This window comes from Erithacus rubecula (assembly GCF_903797595.1).
Source record: "Erithacus rubecula genome assembly, chromosome: 3".
Lineage (NCBI taxonomy): Eukaryota > Metazoa > Chordata > Aves > Passeriformes > Muscicapidae > Erithacus > Erithacus rubecula.
In genome coordinates, this window is record NC_136689.1 from 112,581,765 (window position 1) to 112,608,565 (window position 26,801).

Genomic DNA, 26,801 nt, shown 5'->3' on the forward strand with positions numbered 1-26,801 from the left:
CTCCTGATTTTAATACTTCTAATTTTCCCTCCTGTCATGGTGTGACTTGGGTTTGCCAATTTTAATATATTTAATTTCTTTTAGAGACAGGACCCAGGAGTAGAGACAAGGCAGGCTCAAAATTCAAAAAGGTACAGGAAATTTATTAATAGCAAAAAAAGAATTCAGAATAAGATTCCTAGATTATTCCCTCCTCCCTTCATTCCACATTTCTTACCAACACCATAGAGAGAACACTTCAGTCAGTTATCCACCCAAATAATAATTTCAGTTCACTTAAGAGAGAAAAGTTCCTTTTTTAGTTATGGCTCAGTGGGGTGTCTTCACCTTCACTATCTACATCCGCCCGGGAAAATATTGCAGATTATGACTCTCCTCTCATTTTTCACAGTCCTTCCAGAGCTGTGCTACGGGTTATGTTACACACTTGGGGCACCACTTTTAAAGGCAGGCTGCTGAATAAACCAAAATTTTCTTCATCTCCTTTTCTATCAAATGTCTCTGTTCATATTCCAGTCCCAGAACAGAGAGAGAGCTCCATTTCCCTGAGGCAAAAAGTCTTCTATTCAAGCACCCAAACCTCCCCAAGTATATTTCACAGTTTAAAGGAATTTTAGTGTAGTCACCGCCCCCTGAATCCACAAAAAAGATTTTCAGCTACTCATCACTTGCATCTTTTCAATCTCTTCCCATCAGGAACTTTATCTTCATTCCGCTGACCTCTGTAGACTCCATGCTTTATTTCTTCTCATTCAGGGGAGCTCAGGAGATCGAGAATCTTATCCAGGCATTAAGAAGTTAAATTGCATCCAGATCGTGAAGAAGCCACATGGGCAGCTGGAGGCCTCTTCTGCCATGTGGAGAGCCAGTGCCGGAGCCAGGTGGAGCCGGGGCCACCAGGCCAGGGCTGCCCGGAGCCATGCGGACCATGCACTGGGGCCGGGCCCCGCACCAAGTCGGGACTGGGATGCCGAGCCGGGCCTAAGGGTGAGCCCGGAGCTGGGCCGGGCCCCGGCCAGAGACCTCCACACCTCCCGAAGCCAGAAGCCGAAAGAGCTTAGTTAACATGATCCACTGTGATTTGTGAAAGTGAAATAAATTTTCATTGGTTTCCCGAACTGTCCATCACCAAATCAGGTCTCTGATTGGTTCCAGCAGCTCACAGGGGAAGCCCTCATATACGGGACAGCCCCTCCTGTTTCCAGCCTCGTGGAGCTTTCCCTGAGGCGAATCCACCCCTGAAACCAACACACCTCCAGTGACAACCTATCTTGAATGAAGTTTTCTGAGCGTTACTTAGAATCTTATCAAGAAAGATGCGTTAACTGTTAACAGTTGGACTTTATGATCGTAGAAGTTTTTTCCAGCCTAAAGGATTCTATGAATTGTCCTTCTTCAAAACTCTTTTAGTTAGTTTCATTTTTTTAATTCACTCCTTAGTTAACCCTTTTACATAATCAGTTTTCTCTCAGCTCTGAAGAAAAACCCAAGTCTGTTTCAACTCTCGAATATGTGAACTAATGCATTTAGTAACAGGATTGGGTTTTATGTGCTGAGATTTTGTACATTTAGTGTATTGAAAAGGAAGCCATATGAAAATTCTTGTTGTTATGAACATGAAAAGGGATCTTTTTTCCAGACCTATGGAAAGACAGAGGAACAGAGCACTTATCTGAAAAAGAGAGAGAAAGAAAAGGAAAGGGAAATACCTTTCACAGCTTTTAAAAGTTTTTTAACCAATTTAAGAAAATATAGTGACACTTAAGTGCAGACTAACGGGTTCTGAATTCCACTGGGGAGTATGTTCTTTCCCTTATCTTTGTGGTCCTTGACAGAACAGGGTAAGGCAGGAGCTGTGTGAGGGGATAAAGGTTTGCTCTGCTGTAGCAATGCTCCAAGGGAGAGCTCTGGAAGCATCACCTGCTGAACTGAAATGAAAGAGGGGCCCGTCTGGGCAGGAGGAGACAAGGAGGCAATTTCCTTCTTAAGACCTAACAGTCCGTGGGGATCTGTGTCAAATCTCCTTTTTCAATGAGAAAAGGAAGTTGCACTGCCAAGATTGTATGAGTGGCATAGGGGAGAACTGCCTGTTTTTCCTTTCTGGACTTCTCTGTGCCTGTATTGGCCGGAATATGAGGGAATCTAAAGGAATAATTTCTTTACAAGAAACAGCAGAAAACAGAACAATATGATATGGGAAAGCCCCACGCACCCTATGCTTATCCTTCTTTGAACCCTAGCACAGGTCTGAAGCCTATCCCAGTTAGTGACACTTGGCTTTGCTGGTCCACAAAATACCTCTGTGTCCTTCCCACAATCTTCTCCTTTCATGCTTCATTTGCTGTAAATGCTGATGCCACACAGCAGACATCAGCATGGGCACTTCTGTGCCCAGCCCTGGATTTAGGAGATAGTAATAAAGATATACAGGTCCACTTGTATCCTTAATCAAGCAAATATTTAGCCAAAAGCCAAGCAAATTATGTTCTCTAGTCACACATGAGGACACACCTGTGCAGCCAAGTGCAGGCAGCAACATGCTGAGCTGGCTGCTTGGTTTCCCAATCAAAATGCCTCTCACCTGGCCTTGCCAGAGATGGGCAGAGCAAGCTCTGTTGTATTAACCTTGGTTCCTTCTGCTATAGGTGTTGGATTTCCTCTTCTAGCAGATGTTGTTTTTATGGGCCCAGACATTTACCTTAGGGAATTCTGTACAACCTTGCAATTCACTAATATGAAGTAGGTTTTCTTACATTACAATTTCTAAAAACAAAAACCACTGCTGTATTCCAAATAATAAATGTTTCAAAAAGCGTTACATCAATGACTCATCTCATGGGCTTCTTTCTTGTGATACATAATGTTGAACTCCTTTCATATTTAGAGATTAAGGTGATATTCTTAATACACTGTGTGTCAGAACATATGAGAGAATTTAACTTTATTCAAACAATTCAATAAAATCAACCAATGAAATACTATTGAAATAAATATTGAATCTTGTTCCTAAATAGTCCATGGGACAATGTCTTGAAAGAAATCAATAATAACGCAAATATTCTGGACTTTAGTCAAGTGAATTGATTTTTAACTTAAAAATAGCAAGTAGTTTGACTTGTGTCTTCTTGAAACAGTGGGAAAACTAAACAATAATCAATGATCAATATCATACACATACATTAATTTTAGAACCTAAATGTGTTGAGTAAGAATTGTATGTACTGCAAATATCTACCTTTGTTGAAGGTGGTAGGAATTGTCATTGGGAAAGGGCATCTACAGATATAATAAAGAGAGGAGACCTGTATGAAAATGTAAGACTAATTTAAACCTTGATTTTATGTAACTATTCATGCTTCCCTATGAGCTAAATCCTAAAAGTTGCTATTAGCTATAGGACACAGCAAAATCCTCATAGCTAGATATAATTATCAGTGTCAACACCATCTTTCTAGTACAGAGGGTAAGGAAGAGCATGCCATTGTAAAGCAGCCCTTCATTGTTCTTCATGATCTTTGTCCTCAAGTAGTTTATACTCTTTTTTCCCTTATAAAATAAAAAATATTGAAAAGAATTTTTTTTTAAAAAAAGCAGGACATATGTGCATTAACAGATTAACAGTCTGGGCTTTAAAGCAGAATCTGACTTAATTGCACGGAACATCCCTGTTAGGATAGCACCAGCAGCAACTCAAACACAGCAGCCTTGCTCAGTCTTTGCTGAAGAGACTGAAGCCTGACTGATATCACCAGCTCTTTTCAGCCTTGATGAAGTTTGTCCACTTTCTGCAGTCCAGGAGAAAAATGGTTTCATCAGTAGCAGCTCTAAACCCTCATGTTCCTAGCTTAGGTAGCCTGGTTGTTCTTTTCCTACTTCTAATGTAATTAGAGAGAAGACAAAGCAGACTCATTTTTCACTGGACTGCTGAATGATCAGAGCCCAGTGGGGTCACCTGCAGGGTGTGCTGCCAAATAACACATGCTCATAGCTTCCTGAACCAGCTTTGATTTTTTTTTGCCTCAGTTTTTTTCATAGCTTTATGATTCTAAGAAATACTTGAATTAACATCACAAAAAGAATGAGGGAGTGAAGTCTCTTGCATCCAGGTTAAGACATGCTTGAATGAGGATGCATTCAGTTAGTCAAAGGCCCTTCTGAAGACTCATCTGAAGACAGAGTCCACACAGACACTTCCTTGGAAGCAGACAGGCTTTTCTCTGTTTTAAACAGGATGCTGTGCTAGATGGACCATGTGTCTCATCCACCATGGCAGGTTCTGTGCTCTTTTCTGCTCTGGGGATGCTTCAGTAACTGTGATAGGAATCTGGAGCCAAATATGACAATGAATCCTAAAAAAAGTGTTCTGCATAGATAAGTTACAGGATTTGCCTGTGGCCAGCAACACTGACCATGTTTCCTAACATGAGAAAAATGAGCACTGGCAGTGTGTCAGGGAAAGAGTCTGATAGCGTTTGCAGAAGAAGCATCCTGAGTAGAAGCAGCATGAGTGACATTGAAAGAGATTTTTTTTTTAAAAGGAGAATAAGTCTGAGTAAAATTGAATTAATAATGACAAAAGTTTAAATCTCTATTCTTAAAAAGATGTTAAAATGTCTGAGTGCTTCATGCATTTCAGATCTCTCTCATCTATTTCCTTGGCTGGATTTTAATGTTTTAGATAAGTTGTGTTGCCTCTTTGTAGGGAGGTGGTGAAGTCTTATGTTCAAATCAAATTTTAAATTAGTTTTTAGTTGGTCGCTGACTCCAAATATAGATTATGCCCTCATATGTGTTAATCTTAGGATAATATTTGTAGCAGCTAATAGTATTTAACCCTTGCAAACAACCTAGGCTGGTGCTATTTATGTAGTCTGGTCTTTCTCAGAATTTGGAAAATGGAATTTTTCTTCAGGAAAAGGAATCCAAATCATCGTTTTCACCTCTAAGTCTCCCATGTTATACTTAAAGCCTCCCCTTTCAGTTTTTAGATATAATATGCTGAAAACAGAGGGAATCTCTGCTCTTACCCTTCCAGCACTGTCCTTCCTTAGGGAGAAATATCCAGGTTCCAATACAGTAGCTTATAGGTGTTTATTTCATGCAAGTGGGGTAACCCAATGCTATTTGGAGTTACAGAAAATCCCTCAGTTCCTGGATCCACCTCATTATACTTGAGCTGCCATTTAGGACTTGGAAAATACTCTCTTTCTCCTAGTCAGAGAGCAAAGTTTCAGCTTATGACTAATGTGTTTGGAAATCAAAAGGAATCAATAAATATGATAGGCAGACAGTGTAGATCTCTTGGCATTTGAAATAAACTCATGCTTATGCATAATAAATATTCAATGATATTTTTGTGTTCTAGACTGATATTATGTATATCCAAGGATTATAGACAGTTTATTTTGTTCTGGACAACATGACATCCCAGAATGTGTTACATACATGTTTTTGGTGACACTGTACATTTCCCTGAGTTCTATATCCTAATTGATAGTACAGAGAATGGTGAATGGACTGCCCCAAGCATCTTTTCATATGTGAATATCATGGGGGGGGGGAAAAATCTGTAAGACTATCTGTCAATGTGACTCAACTGGAGACAGCTGTGAAACAGGGGATGTGCCCCTAACTATCTTCTGTGCTGCTGCTGCTGCCATGCACTAAGCAGCAGCTTCTTCAAAGAAAAAGGCACTTGACAAAATTAGTATGTTCAAAATTTTACTTAGTAACAGAGTACCAGTAAATTGACCTCAATTATATTTATTGCTAATGAAACCCTCACAGAACTATGCAGTGGTGACAAATGTACAGTATCTTGAATATGATTATAGGGGAAAACCCTCTTTTTTTACCATTCACCTTACCAATTCCCTGATCATTTGTTGTTCTGCCTCAGTTATCTGAGATTCTCTCCTTGCATGTGATGGGGTGGCACCATGCCCAGACAGGCAGTAGCTCTTGTTTAGTCTTTTCCTTGCAAGACTTGGAATGAGTTCTCTGATGAAGCTCACTAATTTGCATTTTGATATTTTACCTTCCCCCATTCCTTTTCCCCTCTCTGTTCTTCCCCGACTTTTCTTCCTTACTCCAAGAATTTCAAATATAGCTTTTCAGGGGGAATTGTTTCCCGTGCTTTCATCTCTGCCTCCCTCAGCTGCACTATTGTGGATGGCTTTGTTTTTCTTTAATGGATTTTCTTGTACTGGTGAATAATTGTTTGGTTCACTGCTTCATTTTTCATGCTTCATTTGCCTCATGTTCAAACTTTTGCACTCCCTTGAGCAATTCACTTTTGTTGCTCCTGCTTTGCTCTGCAGCCTGTGGCTAGAATGAGTGCTCAGCCTGGAGCTCAGGCTGAGGCTTCTCAAGGCAGCAGCTGTGCCTTGCTTTACTTCTGGTTTGCTGGTTTCTGTAGCATGAAAACATCATTTTCCTAGTGGTGTTTTGTACTGCTGGCTGGTGAGAAGGAACGTGGAGCAGGTGGGTTGGTCTTCAGCAGCTCAGGGGATTGGCAGCTGGTGGCAGTAGAAGAAGCAGAAATTTCTCATCCCTGTGACAAAAGGCAGAGCATGAACTCAGAAAACAGGTAAGGCCTTTGTGCTGATTGGATCTCTCTTGGCTTGTCTTTAGATCCTACTTCTTTCAAGTGTTACTCAGTAATTGCAGGTCCTGTCTAATATTATATACCATCTTAAATAATATGTCATCAGAGGCGTTACCATACATGTGACTATTTCTACTTTAAAATGTGCTAGTACAGGGAAAAAAAAAACAAACCCTAAACTCATGCAGAAATAGGGAACCTGACTTTCTAGATGAGTTGAAAGTTTGCATCTAGTTGAAGTGCTGGGACTGCACGCTCTTTCTGGCCTTTTCCAAGTGACCACAGTCCTGGGTGGAGTTTGTACCTCCAATTCCTTCCAGATCATTTTGCTGGACACTTATTTACATGAAAACCAGGGCAGAGGAGAGGGTAAGAATCTCCTGTGCACTTTGTTCTGATTGAGAGGTAGGGCTGGCCCCCCGATGTCCACAGCCACCTGGGCATTGGAAGGGTTTTGTTTCACTAAAGGTAAGCAGTGTTGACCAAACATAGCATGTATTGCCTTCTCTGGATTACAGTATTTTTCCATAAGGTCTCCCCTACTTGAAGAATTTGGTCAGGTACTACAAAAATGGTTGCAGAATAATGACATTTCAACAGCTACTTTTGCCCTTTTCTCCACAGTGTTTCTTGTAGCATATGCCAACTCCAGGGAGCATACATGGATGTCAAAATTTGAATTGCAGGCACACTGTGTATTGGCTTCCTTTCCAGGTGCTATAGCCTAAATCATGAAGTTTAATCACTCTGAAGGGAAACAAAATAAGAACAATAAGATTCCAGCCAAATTTAGGTAAAAAGATGCAGTTACCTGATTATAGTAATGCACATAATGTGCCTGTGCATCATTAGAGTAAATGTGATCATACCATATCATATTCTTGTATCTATTAACTGTGGAGCTCAGAGATCCACATTTTCATTTTGCAAGAAATACTTTTGTTTGAACATTTGCATGCCAGGTATGTGTGCAATTGAAAAATCCAATATTAGGGTGTTTAAAAAAAAAAAAACCAAAAACCAACCTCTAATAAAAAGCAATCTCTAATAAACCAAGCAGTTGATTTAGACTTTCTTGTGAGAAATTCTACATTTCAAAGTGATGCTTTGGTTTGTTTTATTTCAGATAAAATATTAAAACAAATCCCTTTGCTAATGTTGCCCCAAGCAAAATACCATGTTTCAAATCTTCCAGAAACAGAGACAGCCTAGAGCTGGACAGAGCTTGAGTCCTCTTAGAGCCAGCAGAGAAGTGCAGATGGTGGAAAGATGGCTGGATATGAGTAAACTCCAGGTGACTTTGGGCTGCTAGAAGGTAGATGGAAAGAAAAAGTAACTGTGGTAGTTAAGGAATGGTACTCCCCAACTGATTGTTCCCCACTAAGACTAACCATGTGCCACTCTCCCACTCCTTCCTTCCCAATCCCCTCCACCTGTAGGATGGGGAAGAGAAATGGAGACACAAATGGTGAAGATCTTTGGTTAAGATAGGGAAAATTTACTAGAAACAACAAGATAAGAAAAGGAACAGCAATAAGAATGACATAGGGTACAAGAAATGAAAGATTTGCATGTGAGTTCCCAACCCCAACAATATCCAAACCACTTCCTCCACTGCCCTCCCCTGACCCAGAGGTGAGTTCTTCCCCTGCCCTCTGGTGATAGAGAGCAACCTCCAGAATCTAGCCATGCTCCTCCTGACTACTGCAAAAATTAACCCTGTCTTGGCCAGAATCAGGGCATTATCTCTTCAGCCTCAGTGAAATATATAATTGACAAGAGAGTAGTAACTTAGCTACTGGATGAGGCTTTAAGCAGCCTGGTCTAGTGGGTGTCATCCCTGCTTATTGCAGCAGGGTTGGAAGTAGATGATCCTGAAGTCCCTTCTAACCCAAACCATTCTATGATTCTTTGTTCACTGGATTTCCCATTCCCTTCCCCCGATGAAGTCCATATTAAGCTGAACAGTTCTAAGAGATTTCTTCTGACCCTGAAAGCAAGTGTACAGGTCATAATTATGTGGCTTCTTCCATCCCACAAGTAAAACAGGAAGACTGTAGGAAATCTTTATCTGTATATAAATGTGGAGTATTCCATGGTGTGTGTCACCTTGTGAAGCATATCAGCACTGCATGGAGATCACAGCTCTCATGGGCCAAAACCACATGTGGCAGGGAAAAGACAATTAAACAGTACAAGTTGTCATGGAAACAGCTTGAGCCTGTGCTCTGAATCTTTTTATTTCCTGTTATACACAGACCTACAAGTCTCTGGCCAATTTAAGTGGGTGCTTCCAGTCAGGATCAAGGAAAGTCTGCAGCAGTGACCTCTGCCATGGCATTGTACCTTGTAAGGGGTTTGGAGTGAGGTGTAGCCTTCAGGACAGACCTCAGAGCTGGCACTGAGACGTTCAGGGGGTTTTGCATGGAGCAGGTAAACAAAGCTGAAGTTGATAGACAAGATGTTCAAGACAAAACAAAAATAAAATAAAAAAGCTAGGGTGAGATTAAAACAATATTCAAATCAGGTTTATATAAATTTAGATTAGGACATAGGCACATGATTGACTTAGAAGGGGATACCAGTTTACAGCCTATTGCTTCAGCAGCCCACCCCAGCAGCCACTGCAGCTCTGCCAGCACACACTCTTGCTGTAAGAGAGCTGTGTGTGTGCCTGAACCCTGAGCTGGCAGAAACAAGAACCCATATGCTGGGAACATCACACCACCTGTCTTTGGGGCTGGCATTCTTTGGGATGAGCTTCATTTCCATAGGGCATCATAATAATTTAAGGCCATTGAAAGATTTCTTTCCAACTTTCCTTTCCTGGTTTCTTCTGTTTGTTCTGTTTGGGTATGTTTTCCATATTTTGCTGTTGAAAGTAGGAGATGAAAGAGAAGGGACAGCCAGAAGCAAGAAGGAAGCCACTCATGTTTCCCAGAGTAAAGCAGCTGCAAGTCTTCTTGACCTTCATGTGGACTAAACAAAAGAAAAACAAAATTGCTCCCTCCACTCCATGCCCTTTCAATGTTGTCAAGGTGGTGGTCCAATTAAGGCTGTGTGCTAGGCATGCAGAATGGCAGGGTTTTATTTAGGCACAAACATCTTCATTTGTGCTGAATGAACAGCAGCTAATTCAGATTTCCTCAGACTGCACAACCAGTTCCTATTAACAGTAATTAGAATGAAATATGTGCATTGAGGGAAAACAGATGTAAATGATGAAGAGATGGCAAGCCTGGTCTCAGTCTCTCCAAATAGTTATCAGCACCTTACAGCTTGAAATGTCTGTCTGCAAAATGTCTTCAGAAGGATTTGGAAATTGCCTTTGTGAGGTAAAAATTTTGCTATTGGTTCTATTTATGTTAATGTTGTCTTACATATCCAAAAGTGGAGGAAAATTATTTGTTACACAAAATATATATAATACCTACACAAATACAAATTTTAAGGAAGATATCAGTAAATATTGTTATTGGATTTTTTCCCTACTTCTGTTACCAAAAAGATTATATAAAAAACAGAAGTGTAAAAAAACACTTCCTACCTTCCTGTAACAGGATTAGTTTATTTCACAAGGGGTGAAAATCTGTTAAAAGCTTAGGAAACTGAATTCAAAAGTCAGTCTAACATAAACCAATTAAAAAAAAAAAGTTTCAGCTATGTTTTCATTTCATCATCAATTATAATAAGGATAATCTCACATGTAAAGAAAGGATAAGTGCATGGATATGTCACCCTCTGAACATGGTAATTCAGAATTCATCCTTTCACTTCAAGTTTGGTTACTTTTCTGCATAGTCTTTGGAGAATGGAGCCTCCACACTGAAATCTTAGTTGTGTTTTACCATGGAGATTTTTCTTGTCCTGTTGATGTAAATTATTGTGCCCATTAATATCAACAGGGTCAAGATTTCATCCCAATTCTCTAGAATGCTGCACATTTTCAAGGTCATCTTCTTGAAATCAAGAGGAGCTAGCTGGCTCAGAGCCCATTTCTTTCATGTCTCAAATCAAAGGGAACACAAACAGATGTGCTGGAAACTGCAGGAAAAGCTCATGAACAGTTTTGAAGCTCACTATCTTACCTTGGCTAATAATTTGAAGTTCTAGGGTATCCTGTAGTGAGCTAACAATAAAACCTTTTATCTACATCAATTTTTAGCCTAGTAATGAAGGAGGTAATTTATAGACATAATTTGCACTCACCTAATGCCTGGATGAGAGCACATGACAAAATAAGACTCAGACCTGCTTTTGACAAAAAAAACCCAGCAAAACCCACCACAAAACACCATTGGGCTTGTTCTTAGCTATTGCTTTCTTCTCCCAAGTACTGTAATTGAACAATCTTTATTTTCACAAAAGTGCTGCTCCACACAAGCTCTTAGTGCTTGGGGATCAATGAGAGATGTTGGAAGGTGAAATTTAGACCGACAGAAGAAAAAGGGGCTTTTGCAGCACATTCCATTATTTTTAAATAAATGACCTTAATGCATGCTTTAAGCAGGAGCTAGCCTTGAAGAATGGCAATGGTAAAAGCACTGCCAGCTGGACTGGAACATGGGCCCTTTGTTCCAAATATTACGTATTCATTCTGGATCTAAATGAATATAGGATTTTTTTCCATGCTTTAATAATGAAGTGAATGCCTGCCCTCCCCCAGGGAACTGACACTGACCAAGAGGCAAGCAGTTGTCAGACACTGCCTGCAGCAAAGCTTACAGCTGCTCCAGATCAAGCTGCACTGAAGAAAAGACTATTAGGTCTCTGGGGATGCAGATAATAGACAAAAATGATAATGTATGTGGACAAAAGTAGAGGACAGTAGTGCTTTCTGGGATTAAGAAGCAGGCAAAAAAGAAGGTTTTGTTACACCCTGCAAAATGATTGCTGACTCTCGTTTTAGGATGACCCCTGACCTGAGGGAAAATAATGGATGGCCCATCTGCCTGACACACAGGAATCCTCGGGCACCATTTTGTCCTATTATGTCAAAACTGGTGTTAGAATTATGAATGTGTTACCATTTGTCTTTCCTTTGTTACATGAAACAAAGGTACCAGATACTCACCAACACTCCCCCCTGCATGTTCCTGCTGCACAGGGGTGAGATGGAAGCAGGGCTTCCTCGTGCAGTCTTGCTCCTCACTCTGTTTTCATTACAGGGGAAACCATCCATCTCAGCTTGGAGCAGGCACTTCTCCAATGAGCCAGGGCTGGCCTGAGAGCTGCTAATAGGATATGGAGGCTTTCATTACTCTGCTACTCATCTGAAGCTGGGCCAGCTGGGAGAGACTGAAGGGCATTACTCTTTATCAGCTGTGGGAAATAGATGAGGGAATCTATTCTGCTCTCCACATCACCAACAACATTTCCAGCTCTCTCAGCATTTGAGCAAATGTTTAATGAGAATTTAAGCTATTTTCCCCCAGTGGCAGCACTGTTCAGGCTGAGGTTGAACCACATGGAACAAGAATGTTGTGTCTTAGTTCCTGTGTTATAACACTCTTTTGCTAGATGCAATTCCATGGTCTTCAACTCTGGAGGTTGCACAAGATACCAGAACCAAAATTTTAGAATTAGTGCTTATATTTGATATTTCTTTCACAAATTGGAGTAGTGCAATTCCCAGTAATTTCTCTGATGCTCAGGAGGGAAGATTGGTTTATTTTTGTAGATGTGAAAAGAGGAGCATAGCAATAATGAAACTACTATTTGGATCACAGCATTCACACACACAGGAAGCAGTTGCTGTATCTCTGTGGGTTTCAGTGCAATTGTATTATATTTTTCATCCATTGCAGGAAAGATCTTTCTTCTAGGCTTGATCCAGGATACCAGGAGGTGGCATTGCTCATAGAGAGCAGCAGTGATCTTCACTTGCAGTCATCTAGTCACCATGTGAACACTGCCTAAAGTGTCCCTGTGGTTGTACTTTCTACACAGTCTGGTCTTTATGGTGCTAATTGCTGGGAGCATTTATTCTGATTATCTCTTGCATACAACCTTCATCCCATCCTTTTACCTGCAGCAAGCTTGGGCAGATAGAAGGAAATTGGCTCCCAGCTGTAATACCAAGCCTTGTGTGTCTCCTCCTGGTTGCCCAAATGCCCCCTCCAGCATCATCCAGCACCTGGTGAGGATGCAGGCAAAGATTTCTGTGTAAGGAGAAAAAGAGCCAGCATGGATCCAATAGGTGTGGCAGCAAGGTATAATCACATCTGCCAAATCCAAGAGGATTATTATTTCAATTCCATCTTTTGTAATTGGGAGCAGACAAGTTGCAGGACACCTTTGTGTGATGTACACCAGTAAAATCAGCAGCACTCATATAATATCCCTCACTATTAAGGAACTGTATTGGCTATTGATAGAAAGGGAAGATAGCACAGGAATGCACTCCTGGCCTGAGTTCACCTGGCATCCATGGCACTGCTTCTTGCAATGCAGGGGAAATCCCTTGCTTTGGTGCTTTTTCAATGTGAAAACTGTAACTAGCCCAGTGACCTCAGAACTGTCTGGTGATGACCTGAGGGAGAGATTAAGAGAGAGACAGGCAGAATAAACCCCAAAGAAACACAGATCTTAAGGGAGCAGTCTAACATAATTCCCATTATATACCTGGATAAGTATGCCGAGCTCTATCTGGGATACTGGACAGCAGCTCTAGAATTTCACTCAGATAAGTGTCCCCAGCTATGGTGTTACTATGTAATTACATCTATTTTATGTGGGGTGACAGCTAGAGGAATCTGACTCATTTGTCAGCTTCAAAACAAAGCCCACTAAAAATAACACTTTGCATTTTCATAAAGTTTTCATGTCTGGAACACCGAATGCACTTAATGATTCAGCAGCATCTTAATTTGGCAGATCAATTTTTCAGGTATGAGGAAGTTTAAATGCATAGAAGTTAAATAACTTGTCTAAATTCACATAAGAGTTCTGACTCAGAGCTGAGAACATAATTTAGAATAACCAAGACCTCATCTTGGTTTTAACCACTAACCAACAATCTATTTTAAAATAGTTTTTGCTTTTGGATTAAAAGATAAAAACTCAGTGTAATTTATGATACATAGCTAATTTGATTTCAATGCAAAATCCTCAGTGCCTTCAGTGTTTCGCTTCCTGCAATCAATAAAAAGCTGAATATATTCTCATTATTTTAGTGATTTAGAGGAATATGAATCACTTGCACTAAAAATGCATAACATGCATGCTGGCATTTTAATACTACATTTCTCAGTAAATAGCAAATCATATCCTCCAGATGTGCAAAACCAGTGACAAGAGCTGTGATGCCATTCTAAAGCAGCAGTTCTTCTGTTGTAACATCTGCCTTTCAACTGTAGCACTTCTGCTCTCTTCTCTATTGGGCCACAAAAGAAGAATTTTTCTCTGAGACCCAGCAGGATTGATTCTGCAACACATGAGGATTCATAGTTCATATTCCATGATCATGTCAGGCTCAGCTGCAGATGCTCCTCTTTTCAGGAATTTACTATGCTATTTTCCTTCAGTGGAGTCCTGTGACAACAATCCACACAGGTTAATTGTAAATGGCAGAAAATGCAGTGCTTGTACTATTTTATGTCAGTTATATTTCAGTATGGATATTTATTTTCCTTGTCATAATCTATAGGCCAAACCATATTCAATTGCCTGCTTTTCATGTTTTGTTGTTTCATACACTCATGACATTGCCTCTCTCAGTTGTACCTTTCCCTTTTAATTTGTGCCTAGTCTTCCTCATAGTTTTAACCTTCACATTATCCTACCACAGACCTTTTCTGCATTTGCTAGCATCTTTTTTGAGACAAAAGTCATCAGGGGATTATGATATTCACTATAAATCTGTATTCATATGGTACTGTTCTAAAAACTGCCACTGATTTCCACAGAGCTTTGACATAACTGTATTAGTTGAACTAACTGTATTAATTGAAACTGAATTTCTGTTTTCATTCTATCTGGTTATTTACTCTAATTTTCTACAGATTGCAAAGTCCTTTGTAACTGTCTTTGCTAATGAACATAATGACCAATATTTGTAAATTTTCCTTTCTGCATTTATTGATCCTCATTCTGCAGATGTTTAGCAATGAATAATAGAGTTCACAGAATCGTAGAATATGCTGAGTTGGAAGGGACCCACGAGGATCATTGAATCCCAACTCCTTACCCTGCACAGCACCATCCCCAAGAGTTACACCATGTGCTTTTAGAGCGTTGTCCAAATGCTTCTTGAGCTCTGTCAGGCTTGGGGCTGTGAGCACTTCCCTGGGGAGCCTGTTCCAGTGCCCAACCACCCTCTGGATAAAACACCTTTTACCGATATCCAGCCTAAACTTCCCCTGACACAACTTCAGGCCATTCCCACTGGTCACCAGAGAGAAGGGATCAATGTCTGCCACTACACCTCCCCTTGTGAGCAAGCTGTAAACCACCGTGAGATCTCCCCTCAGTCTCCTCTTCTCCCGGCTGAGCAGATCAAGTGCTCTCAACTAACTCCAACTCCTCACACAGCTTCCCCTCAAGACCCTTCACCTCCCTCATGGCCCTCCTTTGGACACTCTTTAGTAGCTTTATATCTTTCTTATATTGTGCCCAAAACTGCACACAGCACTCACCAGTGGAAGGAACAGTAAAAATTAAAATTAAATGCACTGAGAGTTCAGTTTTCTATTTAATCCCTTAACATGAATTCACATTTTACATTGACTGTATGAAAATGCTGACAGTGTTCAGGAGAAGAGGAAGCTTTTTTCCAGTAGTGAAGAGAGGAATAATAATAATAATAATTGTGTGGTAAGATGCAGCCAGATGTTGCATACAAGGCAAGCACTGGAGACAGAAGTAGGGATTAGCTTTCCTAATGCTGCAATTAAGCACTTGCACACAGGAACAGCTCTCCTGGATAAGTTTAAAGGTCCATCCAGATCACAGTAATAAGGGGTGGATGATAAAGAAACAGAAGTGCAAGACAGAAACATGAGAGAAATTTAGAAAGAGCAGTGCAAGCATATATAGTTCCAACTTGCCCAGAATATTCTTTAAACTGTCAGAAGTTTGATTGCCAAGGACTTGCTGGGCTACTGTCATTAAAGGAATTTTTCTTTCATTGCTTTTTCCAGCATGTATTTCAATCCATGCTGATGTCCAGCACTGCAATGTCCCCTGGCAAGCAGTCCCACAGCTCTTCTAGGTGCTCCATGTAGAAATACCTTTGGTTTGCTATGAAACCTGCCAGTAGCTATTTCACTGAGTGTCCCCTAGCTCTTTTCTAAGTCAGTGAGCACCTCCTCTGCCACTCAAGACCTTAAAGACCTCTGTTAACTCCTCTCTTGTTCTGCCTTATTTCCTCTCACTAAGGATCTTCACTCCCCTGCAGTGCAGTCCCCACTTGCTTTCTTCATACTAAGAAACCCACTTGACAGTTTTGGGTCCAGGCTGAAGAGAGAGCTCTGGGACCAGAAAGGTGCTGGGGAGGAAGATGACCTACATTCATACTCAGGAAAGTGGCAGGCACTTTCACCCACCTGACCTGGCTCAGATATCTTCCAGATTGAGAAAAACTGCCCTTGAGAAGCAATTCTTATAAGTCAATGCTTATAAATATCTGCTTCAAATGTGCTTGTTCACAATGTAAATGGATGTTTTGGTCAAAGGAGTCCAGTCAAAGAAAATGTTTCTGAGGAAGTAACTGAGCAATGTCTGAAAAAATGAACTGACAGAACTGATTTACAGTGTGCCACAAATGAACTCTGGATCAAAACTCATTGTTGATTCTTATTCTGTAGCTTTGTAAGCTACAAGCAAACATATATTCTGCTTTCCAAAGTGGTGGAAATCTTTGAACTTAGAATGTAGGTGCCTTAAACATCAGCCAGGTCTATCCAATAGCGCACAAATGTAAAAACATGAAAAATTGACAACATCTTTATGTGACAGCATGCATCTGTTCTTCAATGTGTTCAAGATGCAAGATTCACTCACCCTAAAGTGAAACTTTTTTTATATCTTTTCAAATCTTGGCACAGTGTTCTTCCTGGAGATTATTGGCTGAGTGAGGATAAGTGGCCTTTGCTTCAAGTATCAATTCTTCCCACTTCTCCATCAATTCACTGAACCTGTCCTGCACCTCTTGTGTTATTACTAAGTAGGAATGATTCTTTTAAATGTTAATATAGATGACTGCTCATTTACAATGTAATAAATTTATGGCATGAAGCATACTTCAATTACTGTTTCTAATAACCTCACCATAAAAGTGATATTTCCCTAATAATAAATGAGAAAATAATTTCTATAATGAAAGATAAATTTTGGTGTGGTAACATAAAGTAATATGTCTCTCTTTCTCTAAAGATTCTGCAAATGACCAATATGAAAAAAATGAAACAGATATCCTCACCTTTCAGTTGCCATTCATCACAGATTTGTGATCTAGTGTAGAACTGGAACAATACAGAAAGGAATCGATCTAAAGTTTTCAGGTTCCTCTCTTTTCATTTGCTTGCATCTGTTTTGTTTTGAAATTTTTTCTGTTATCCCAAAGAGCTCCCATAAAGAAATCAATTTGGATTAATGCTTGCAAGAAATCAAGTTCTAGTAAAGAAGTCTTATAGATAAGAAGAAAATGTATTGTCTTTCAACATAAGCAGATTAAAGAATGAAAAAAAAAAAAGTTGTTTTTTAAACCCCATTTCTATACCTAACTCTTCTTGTATCTTTGATCCAAAGTACCGTGACCTAAGGGTTTGTGTGTTCTCTAGTAAACCTCTGTCCATAGCAGCCACTCTGAAAACCAGGGAACAGGGTATTCACTGCTGTTAAGAGCAATTAGACAGTTCTCTGGAGCAGCCTGTGGTAAAATTTTTCTTTTCCCACCTGTCCCTGACTGTAAGGCTACCAGTAATAAACTGTGTTGAAAACAGCCCTGCACAAGAGTATTTTAGCACAACAAGCCAGCACGTTCCTTATTGCAGCTGTTAAAAGATTGATAGTATTTTCTGTTTGGTTACATTTACAGTTACTGAGGAATGACAAGCAGCATTCTAAGGATTGCACTTTATCTCAGTTAAATGTGTCCCCTGCTTTTGGTGTCCCAGCTGATGCCTGGCTCTGTGTGCACTGTGACACTCACCCCTGCTCAGTGCTCTGCTGGGAGCTGTGCAAGTTTATACCACATTGAACCAGCAGCATATCACATGCCTTACTGGCTGGTTATTTGACTACTTTGAAATGGCTGTAACTGTGTGAAGACGTAGTAGTGACTATTATAGTCAGTTTGGTATTTATCAAAGGTATTAATCAAAGTGGCAGCAAGCTGCTCATGCTGGAATTTACTAATGACTCTAAACACAGAAGAAAATGCAAAGAAAAGACATAGAGCAGTTACTAGGGTTCTAATGTGTTTAATATAAGATAGAAATTTATAATCTTCTTCCTGAGACTTAACTTGTGGAATCAGTCTGAACTCCTTAGGTTTGATTTTCCTGTATCTAAGACAGAAGTAGAGTGGTTTCATCTAATCATTGTGTTTATTTTTGTGACTAGTGTGCACACCTTTCCATCATGGTTTCACACATGCCAAGGTGTATTTGTTTGAATATTCTGAATTCACATCAAGAATTACATCATGCCTACAGCCAGGTTTAGCCAGCTCAGCATTTGCCACCTGAAATGCTTTCAGCAATGTTACACTGCAGACACAGGCAGGTGCAGCTGCTCTTTGGCTGCTGTGGATGAGGATGCTGGACAGGCATCTTCAGGTGGGGAGCAGCACATCACTGTGTGGTGTTTTCTGTCCTTAAGAGAGAAATTCCTTTTGTGGCAGAAAATGCCAGGAAAGTCATGGGATGAAGCACATATTTTTGTAGCAGAGGGAAGCAGCCTGGAGCAGGCTGCTTATCTGATCCAGTTTTTTTCTGTGTTCATGTCCTACAGTTCATTTGATCAGAGGACACTGCACTAGCTGGTGCTGTGGCTGTTTTTACAGTACAGAGATTTCTGAACTGAAAGCTTATTGCCTTGTTTAATTTCAGAACCTCCTGCTCCCTTTGTGAATACACTGTGAAATCTTCCTCACATTTTTTTATATGGAGGCATGCTCTTCCAGGAATACATCTAGAGGTTGTATTAGCCCATCCCTGCTTGTCCTTCATAATATTGGATTTTAAGAGGCCTTGAAGGGTGTGTGTTAAATGATTCCCCAGATGATTAAGAAATGCAGAATTCAGCCCCTGTTTTTAATGTGAGTTGTGAGGGCACATTACTGAGCAATCCCCATCTGAAATCTCACATTTCCTCCATTCAGACTTCCAAAATAAGACAGTGCCTGCAGAGTGACTGCCCAGCTTTCAAAACCATCACAGATTCTTAAGAGTCCATAAAATCTACAGCTGACTTCTGATCTCCATTTTGGAGACCTAAATAAGCTCTTTAACTTATGTGAATTTATAATTTATAAGAAGCATTATATGCTACACAAGGCACTACAGCAATAAAGGAAGATCATCCTGAGACAAGATTCTAACTCTATTGACATATGAACAAAAGGCTTGTTGGATAAATACAGGTAAGAGATTCAAATAAGTGCAAGTAGAGAGACACTTGAGCTAAGTTGAGCTGATCAGCAGCCTTTTGCAATAACTTTCATAGCTATACCTTAATTTTTAATCTCTTTTCCTGGATAGAATAGAAAGGAATTTGTTATTGCTAAAGATGTTTTTATTCATCACTATACTTTCCTCAAGGTCAGACAGAAAGAGCAGATCCATTCAAAATGATGTCTCCTAGAGACATGGAGAGTAGAGATGCATCATATCATAGGAGACCACCTCATTCTCAGGGTGTAAAGTTTTAGTCAAGATGTAATATGGCATTGAATCCATGCCTTGAGATGGTCAACACAGAGTCTTTATCAAACAATGAACCTTTTTTTTGTATTATTTTATTTTGTTTTCCAAAAGAAAAAGAAAACTTCGAAGTTTTTATGCTATGACCTTTTCAAAGGTTCAGGGTTGCAGGCTTTTGGCTGGTAGGGGTTGTTTGGGGGTTTGTCAAATTAAATTCTGCTGTGCGTTGCTTCAGATGAAATTCCTGTTTTTCCATGGTAATGTTAGGGTTACAGGAGTATAGATGCTGAATTCTTCAAAACCCTTTCAAATATGAGGATTTGACCAATAATCCTTCCATCTTTTGTAATGCTACATTCTTCAAGTTGTTTAACCATTAGTGTGCTCAGGAAGATCCTCACCAACTTCCTCTTTAATTTATATTATCTGGGCTTCTTTAGCAGATTTCTTATCCTTCTTTGTCACAGACATGTGCTTTATCCAGCATATCCTAAGGGACAGAAACGTGTGCCTGCTTTATTCTAAATGCAGAAGAGAAAAAGCTATCAAGCACTTCCTGTCTCTCTGAGTCAGTATTTATGATTCATTGAGGGCAAAAATAAGGTGGAAACTGAATGTGCTTGCCTGAAAGGAACACAGCCTACATTTGGGAAATCCAATGATAATATTAGTTGTAAATGTCTATTATATAAGCTTTTTTAACATTTTCTCACTCTTGGCAGCAGTCTGACTGTCATAGTCTGAAGCACCCAACACTGTTTCTGTGCCTTTTCCCTTTTCTTCAGCTGCATCACTTGCTGTTTGGTGTTCAGTGTTGGTTTGGTATTCAGTGTTGCCACAACTTAAGAGTTTGAGAAGAATTACCACTAGAAACCTCGGAGTAATTTGACTGGAAATCTCCAAAACAATGGAGTCTCCTCCTGAAATAATGCTGTAAGCTTGATAACTGGCTGGAGAGTCCCTCACCACATTTTTCAGATACATCAGCAAAAGCCATCTCTGCATTACCAAAATCTGTCACTAAGTTTTCAGAAAGAAAGTGGTATGGAGGGCTCTACTCAAAATTCTTACATGAGAAATACTGAAAGGGAGCATTTCCACTGTTTTTCCCTGTCATTATTTTTCCCATGCTCCAGAACAGCCATATCAGGCTGAAGTAAGCCCTCACCAAAAGTAAACTCTGCAGTTCTCTGAGTCTATCTGACTCCAAAAGAATAAGCAGCATTACGATTTTACTTTTACTAAATACTGGAGCATTTGAGCAAAATACAGTAATGACAAATTGTGAAAGTATGTCTTAAGTGTCACATGAGAGAAATAAAAGTGACACTTGGCCAATGCAGCCTTTTCACTCACCAAGAGATGTCAATCAAGATGCCTTGCTCCCTGACAAACTGTCCATCTAGTGGAAATACTTAAGAAGATTTGGATCACTCTTTTCCCTGTGTTAACAGCATCAATAATGAGCTCTTTCTCTAAGGGTCAGCAGGTCACTAGCCCGTCAGCTTGGATTACTCATTGTTTCACTCCGGGGTCCCCCTTCCCTGGCCAGAGCACAGCATGCAGGCTAGGTTTGTCCTGGAATCTGCTCTGGATGGGAACAACTGAGTATCTCTGAAACAAAACCCATGAGTGGGTTGATGGTTAGATCAATCAAAGGCAATTCCACCAGGCATTGTGGCCAGGGCTATGCCTGTCTCTCTCACCAGCCTAGAACTCCAACATGTACCCAGTGTGGTGAACCTTTTCATACATTGGAATACCATAGCCTGCTATATGCAGCCCACCCTCTCAACAGTCTGCTGGAAAGGTATAAATGTACTGCAGGGATCTCATTTTCCATGTATATTTTAAAAGAAATTATAAACCTTTAAATCTAAAAAAAAAAAAAAAAAAAAAAAAAAAAAAGTCCAGGACAAAAGAGAGCATTGACATGGCTCAGAGGATAACTTAGAACGACTTTAGTGATTCCATAAATAAACGACTTGAAGGATTTCAGGGGAACTTGAGAAATTGAAGTATTGTGCCAATTACAACCATAAATGACCACAAATTGCACCTTGAGAGGTGAAGATTGAGAGAAGAAAGAGCATTGCTGAAACAGTAATGAACTGCTGAAACAGATTGTAAAGAGACTCTTCATTCTTGGATGTTTCAAAAACTGAGATAGAGAAAGCTACAGGTGATTTGACATGATCTTGCCACTTTCAACAAGAGACTGAAGTAGACTTCTCCATAAACCCAGACAATGCTTTTATGAGTCTGTGATATTCTGCTGCATTGGTGTTCTCATGATTCAACCACAGAGCCTTGGATTGTGACCTCTGGGATGTTTTTGGTATAAACTTAGAGCCACAAAGTGTGTTTTAGACATCTATTTTCTGCAAAAAGGAATGTGGGTTTATACTTTCCAGATGTCAGGGAGCAGCAAGGACAAGCTGCTCTGCAAGTGCAGGAGCAGAGGGTGGCAACAAGGCAGGCAGGGTCTGTGACCTCCCCAACAAGAAGTCAGGAAGTTTAGCCAGGCAGGGTCAGCATGAGGTCCAGGTACAGTGATGAGGGTCAGCATTAGTCCAGAGACAGCCCTGCTAACCCATTATAGCTGGGCTGGTCCAGAATCCAGATGGGAAGTCAAGCTGGTCTGTCAGGATCAGGGTCGGGGTCAGGACCAAGGATGCATTTGGGCTGAACTCACAGAGCTGTAATGAAGAAGAGATGTGGCCAAACTGAATAGGCCCAGCTCCCAAGGGAAGGCTTGGTGAGCAGAATATTTATCCTAGCCTTCATGATTATTCTTACTAGGGAGGAAGTTGACTTTGGAGTCAGTCAATTAGACTCCTTACCTTAGTCAGATTGGCTCCTGCAGGGAGGAGGAAGAGACTCCAGGGGAGTCTGACTCCAGGGGAGCTCCTGCCCAGAGATCAGTGATCCAGAGCCAAAAGCTGGAGAGGAGAGCATCTCTGGCCCATAGTTCCCATACCACATCTTGGTTACATGGTAAGAGCAATTCAGGTTAACAGGGTACACCTTTCAGTAGGTGTTCTAGCAAATTTAATGTCTAAAATCCCTCAGATATATTCCATACAAGAAAAGTAGCAAATCCACCCTATCTAGCCAGATTCTGTCATCTGTGACTGTTTCATCTTTCTGACAGATCATCTGGCTTGACTACTCCTCTTTTTGCAATAAATCTAGCAGTAAAAAGCAGTTACCTCTGATATTGAAAGCGTTTTCTGAACTTACTTTTCCTCTCATTGTCAAACTCAAGCAGATCTTTGGGGTCATGTCTAACTAAATTTCTTTTGTGCAGATGGGAAGTCTTTCTCCTTGCTTTGAAACACACTTAGGTTTATTTTTTCAAAGATATTATTATTTAATACAGACTTGACTTTTTATACATGCTTAACAAAAATAACACAGTGAAAAATTTTATCACGCTGCTTTAGGAGGCTGCTTTAATAAAACAGCCTCCTCCCTCTTTGGTTTTTCATTTTGCTTTCTTTTCAGGGTATCCTGTCACAATATCCAGCAGCTGGCATCCACAGAGTGCAGTCCTGTGGGTCTCCAGCAAGAGTGAGTACAGACAAGGAGGAGTTAAAACATAGTGGTAGCTGTGGCACTGCCCTTTACTGAAAGAAACTGATGAGATCTAGAGGAAAGGCTGTGTCTTGTACCATGTAGCATTGAGCAGTGCCTCGAAACCGGAAATAGGGAATAAATCCCTCACCCTACCTGCATCCACAACAAAGAGGTGTCCACAACAAAGAGTGATTATGTAAGGAATTGGTGCTGTTGGTTGTTTTAGAGCATTCACATAGTCAGTTGACCAGTCATTGCTGGTTTTGTGTCTGTGGTCATGGGTAATTGCACCATGTGATGAACTAAAATATTCCCACAGAGTAAAACTGTATTGATCCACAACCTAATTGTAGGCATTATGAAATTACCTTTTTAAGGGGCATCAATGAGCAGCCTTGTTCTGAAGGAATTTTTATTTGGTTTGGCTGCATTAGAAGTGTTTAAAAATCACTCACCGTGCTCATCTTGTTGTTCACCTAAGGAATTACTGTGCCTTCATGTATAGCTGGAGATTATTCACTAGAAGAGTCAGCAGGGTGTAGGTATATATAAGCCAAAGGATGATTGTTTCCTTGCAGAGTGGGTATTACTTTTCCCAAATCATATTCCTCCTAGTAGATGTATGGAACTCTCTGCCAGGGCCAGTAATTCAAGTAGACAAAAACCTCATTGGGACACAGGCTTGTAGGGACAGCTGATTTAGGAAAGATCACTGTTTGGTCAAGAAAACCTCATTTTGACTACACAAAGAATCAGACCATATGCAATACACTAGTATGAATAGACTATATTTCATCTTATAATTCTTGCTGCTTTATTTATCTAACCTTTATCTGTTGCCCACCCACCACAAGCTCAATAGACTCAAGCTGACATTCATCACTGTTCTTCTCAGTGGAGCTTCAGCTTGACAAGATTAGTGTGAAACACCTTCTTCTGTGCTGTCAGGTGAGCCGGGATGATACAAGGCAGCAGAAACTTGTCAAATCCCATAGCTAAGTACAACTCAGATTTCAAAGCCAGAAAAATAGACTCCTGAATAGCTGTCATGCTTCAAGACTGAGAAATTCTTGTTCCAGTTTAAAGGAGTAGAAATTATCTTGGCTCTGTCTCAAACCGTTGTTTTGTAGTGTCACTTCTAACTATTATAAGACACTGAAGCATTTGCTTAAGATAAACTGTTATTTAAGAATTAAAACACTGGCTTGCAAAGAAAAAGTTACATGTTGAATCCTCAAAATGTGTAGCTTATCTACCATTATAATATATTGACCTTTCCTTACACTTTTTAAAATGATTCAGAAATCACAGTACCCCTCTTAAAGAATTAGGACCAATATAATCTCCCAGCTCTAGGCTAGCATTGCTATTTTCAGTCTGCAGAGCAGGAAATGTAAAGAAGTCAGAGTAACAATTTTGTTCACTGTCATTTAGCAGACGTGAGCTAGGCAGGAATAAGATACAGATCTCCTGAACCCCAGAAGTGGGGTGTTGGTACTTCAGGATCCTCCTTTTAGAAGCAGTAATCACTAGCACTGAATTATCAGAAACTACACTGAGGACTCATGCCTTCCATCAAGTTAGCAGGAATTTGGAATAACCAGTTATTTGTGGCTTCTCAGAGCACTTCATCTGTGAAGTGTTGCTCTTCCATTGAGCTTTAAAGTAGACAGAAACAAGCTAAATTGGTGAGTATCTTCATATCCTATAGGTTAGGGTTTCTCTGCTGAGAAGTGGCAACTTTATATGTTCATGGCATATGTTCAGCCACCCCCAGCGCCTTTAATATAAACCAGAGTTTTAATTTTGTACCTTGAAATGTGTCACACCAATGGGTTCTCCCCCATTTTCCAAATGCTTGTGTAGTACCCTTTGTACATAACATGTTCTTATGCCCTGTGGTGATGTGCCTGTGTTAAATATCTTAACACCCATGAAAATAAATAATGATGTTCTCTGTATAATGAGTACAGGCTAAATATGAAATATAATAATGATAGGACTCCAAACTAATACTTTGCCTCATTTTTCAGTATGAAATGTGACACTGATGGGATGAATGCAGGGGGCAAATGGCTAATGGACATGAATGCACAGAGACAGGGATGACCACATCTGGGTGTAAGAATGGTTAATATGCTCCTTTGAGAAACAAGTTGATTTCCACACTGAAATGTGGAAAAAAAAAAGTGAATTTTTAATGGAGTATGGGGGAGCATCAGCTGACTAGAAAACAGCAAACACACTACCCATGTATACAATAGGGAGAGCAAAAAACCCAGAATCAAGAATTTAATCTGAATTAGATGTAAGATTAGCACTGATATTGAAGTGGTGAATATTTAAAAGCGTGAAATTAAGTAGAAACCAGGACAAAATATAATATGGATTTAGTAGTGATAGTTCAATTGATTAGATGATTATTTTACCTTTTGATACCAAAGATGACTAACTCTGTGTAAAATACAGAACAAAAATACATGAAAAAATACCATAAATCCAAAATTAAATCTCATCTACCTGCATCATAGCTAGCTACATTATGAGAAATATGAGTTCAGAATCAGCAAAAGAAAAGCAGCAATAATTAGTCTGGCAAGAATTGCCACTGGTGGAAATCCTTAAACATTTGGGATTGATTTTTTAACATCTTCATTAATGACCCTGATAAGAAGTTGGCATGTACTAATGAAGTTTGGTGATGACACAAAGCTCAACAGAGAGGGAGAATGTAATATTGTACAGGAAAAACTAAATGACCTTGAGAGTAGAGTATTAGAAATGGGATGAAATTTAATTGCATAATGTGCAAAGTCATACACTTAACGAGCTTATAACATGAACTTCTGCAAATTGGGAGTTTCATAGGAAAATGACAGAGAAGGAGGCAGACCCTGGGGCACTTGTTGATTACAGGAGGATTATGAGCTACCAGTATAGTGTGGTCATGAAAAAAGCAAGTGCCACAGCTGGAAAATTTCCTAGTATAGCCAGGAATGCATAATGTGTGAGACATTAATAAAAAAAAAAAAAAAGTGAAATAGAACTTATTGTCTTTATTTGAAAAGTTTCAAATGGGAAATGGATGTCAAATCAACTACTGGGATTTTCTTTGAGCTGAAAACAGGATTTTTTTTTTTTCTGTGAGTGCAAAGAGAATATAGCTACATAAATGTCCCTATCATGCTCATGGGTTTGGACTGGTTCCCTGCACAGTGCTGTGCCCTGTTTGATGGATTTGTGGGCCCTAGACAGTACAAGTCCATGGCAACAGAAATGTGTCCTTCCTGAGATAGGTTTCTTGGCCTAAAAAAGTAAAATCATCTGGAAATTCTATTGCTCTCTATAAAGAAACACAGTGTTTTTAGCTGTCCTGTCCCCTAGAAAAGCAATGTTAATGGGAAAAAAAAACCAAAAACAAAAAACAAAGAAAAAAACAAAACAAAAACAAAACAAAAAAACAAAACAGGAGGAAAATAAAATAGACATAGGTTGACAAGAAAGAGAGATTTGTAAGCAGCAGAAAAGAGAGATTTACCTGTGAACTTAAGGAGGAAAACAAATTTGCTTTAAAATTGAGCTGAAATACATTAGCATCCTCTATTCATATTCTTTTCCAGAATGGTCCCAGAAAAAGACTTTAATCTCTGATTTATTCTGTAACAGCAAATCACCAACTTATTGGTTTAAATCTACTACTTGTTAGGGAATGTACTAATTTTAAAGAAGATATCACTACTTTATGGGGG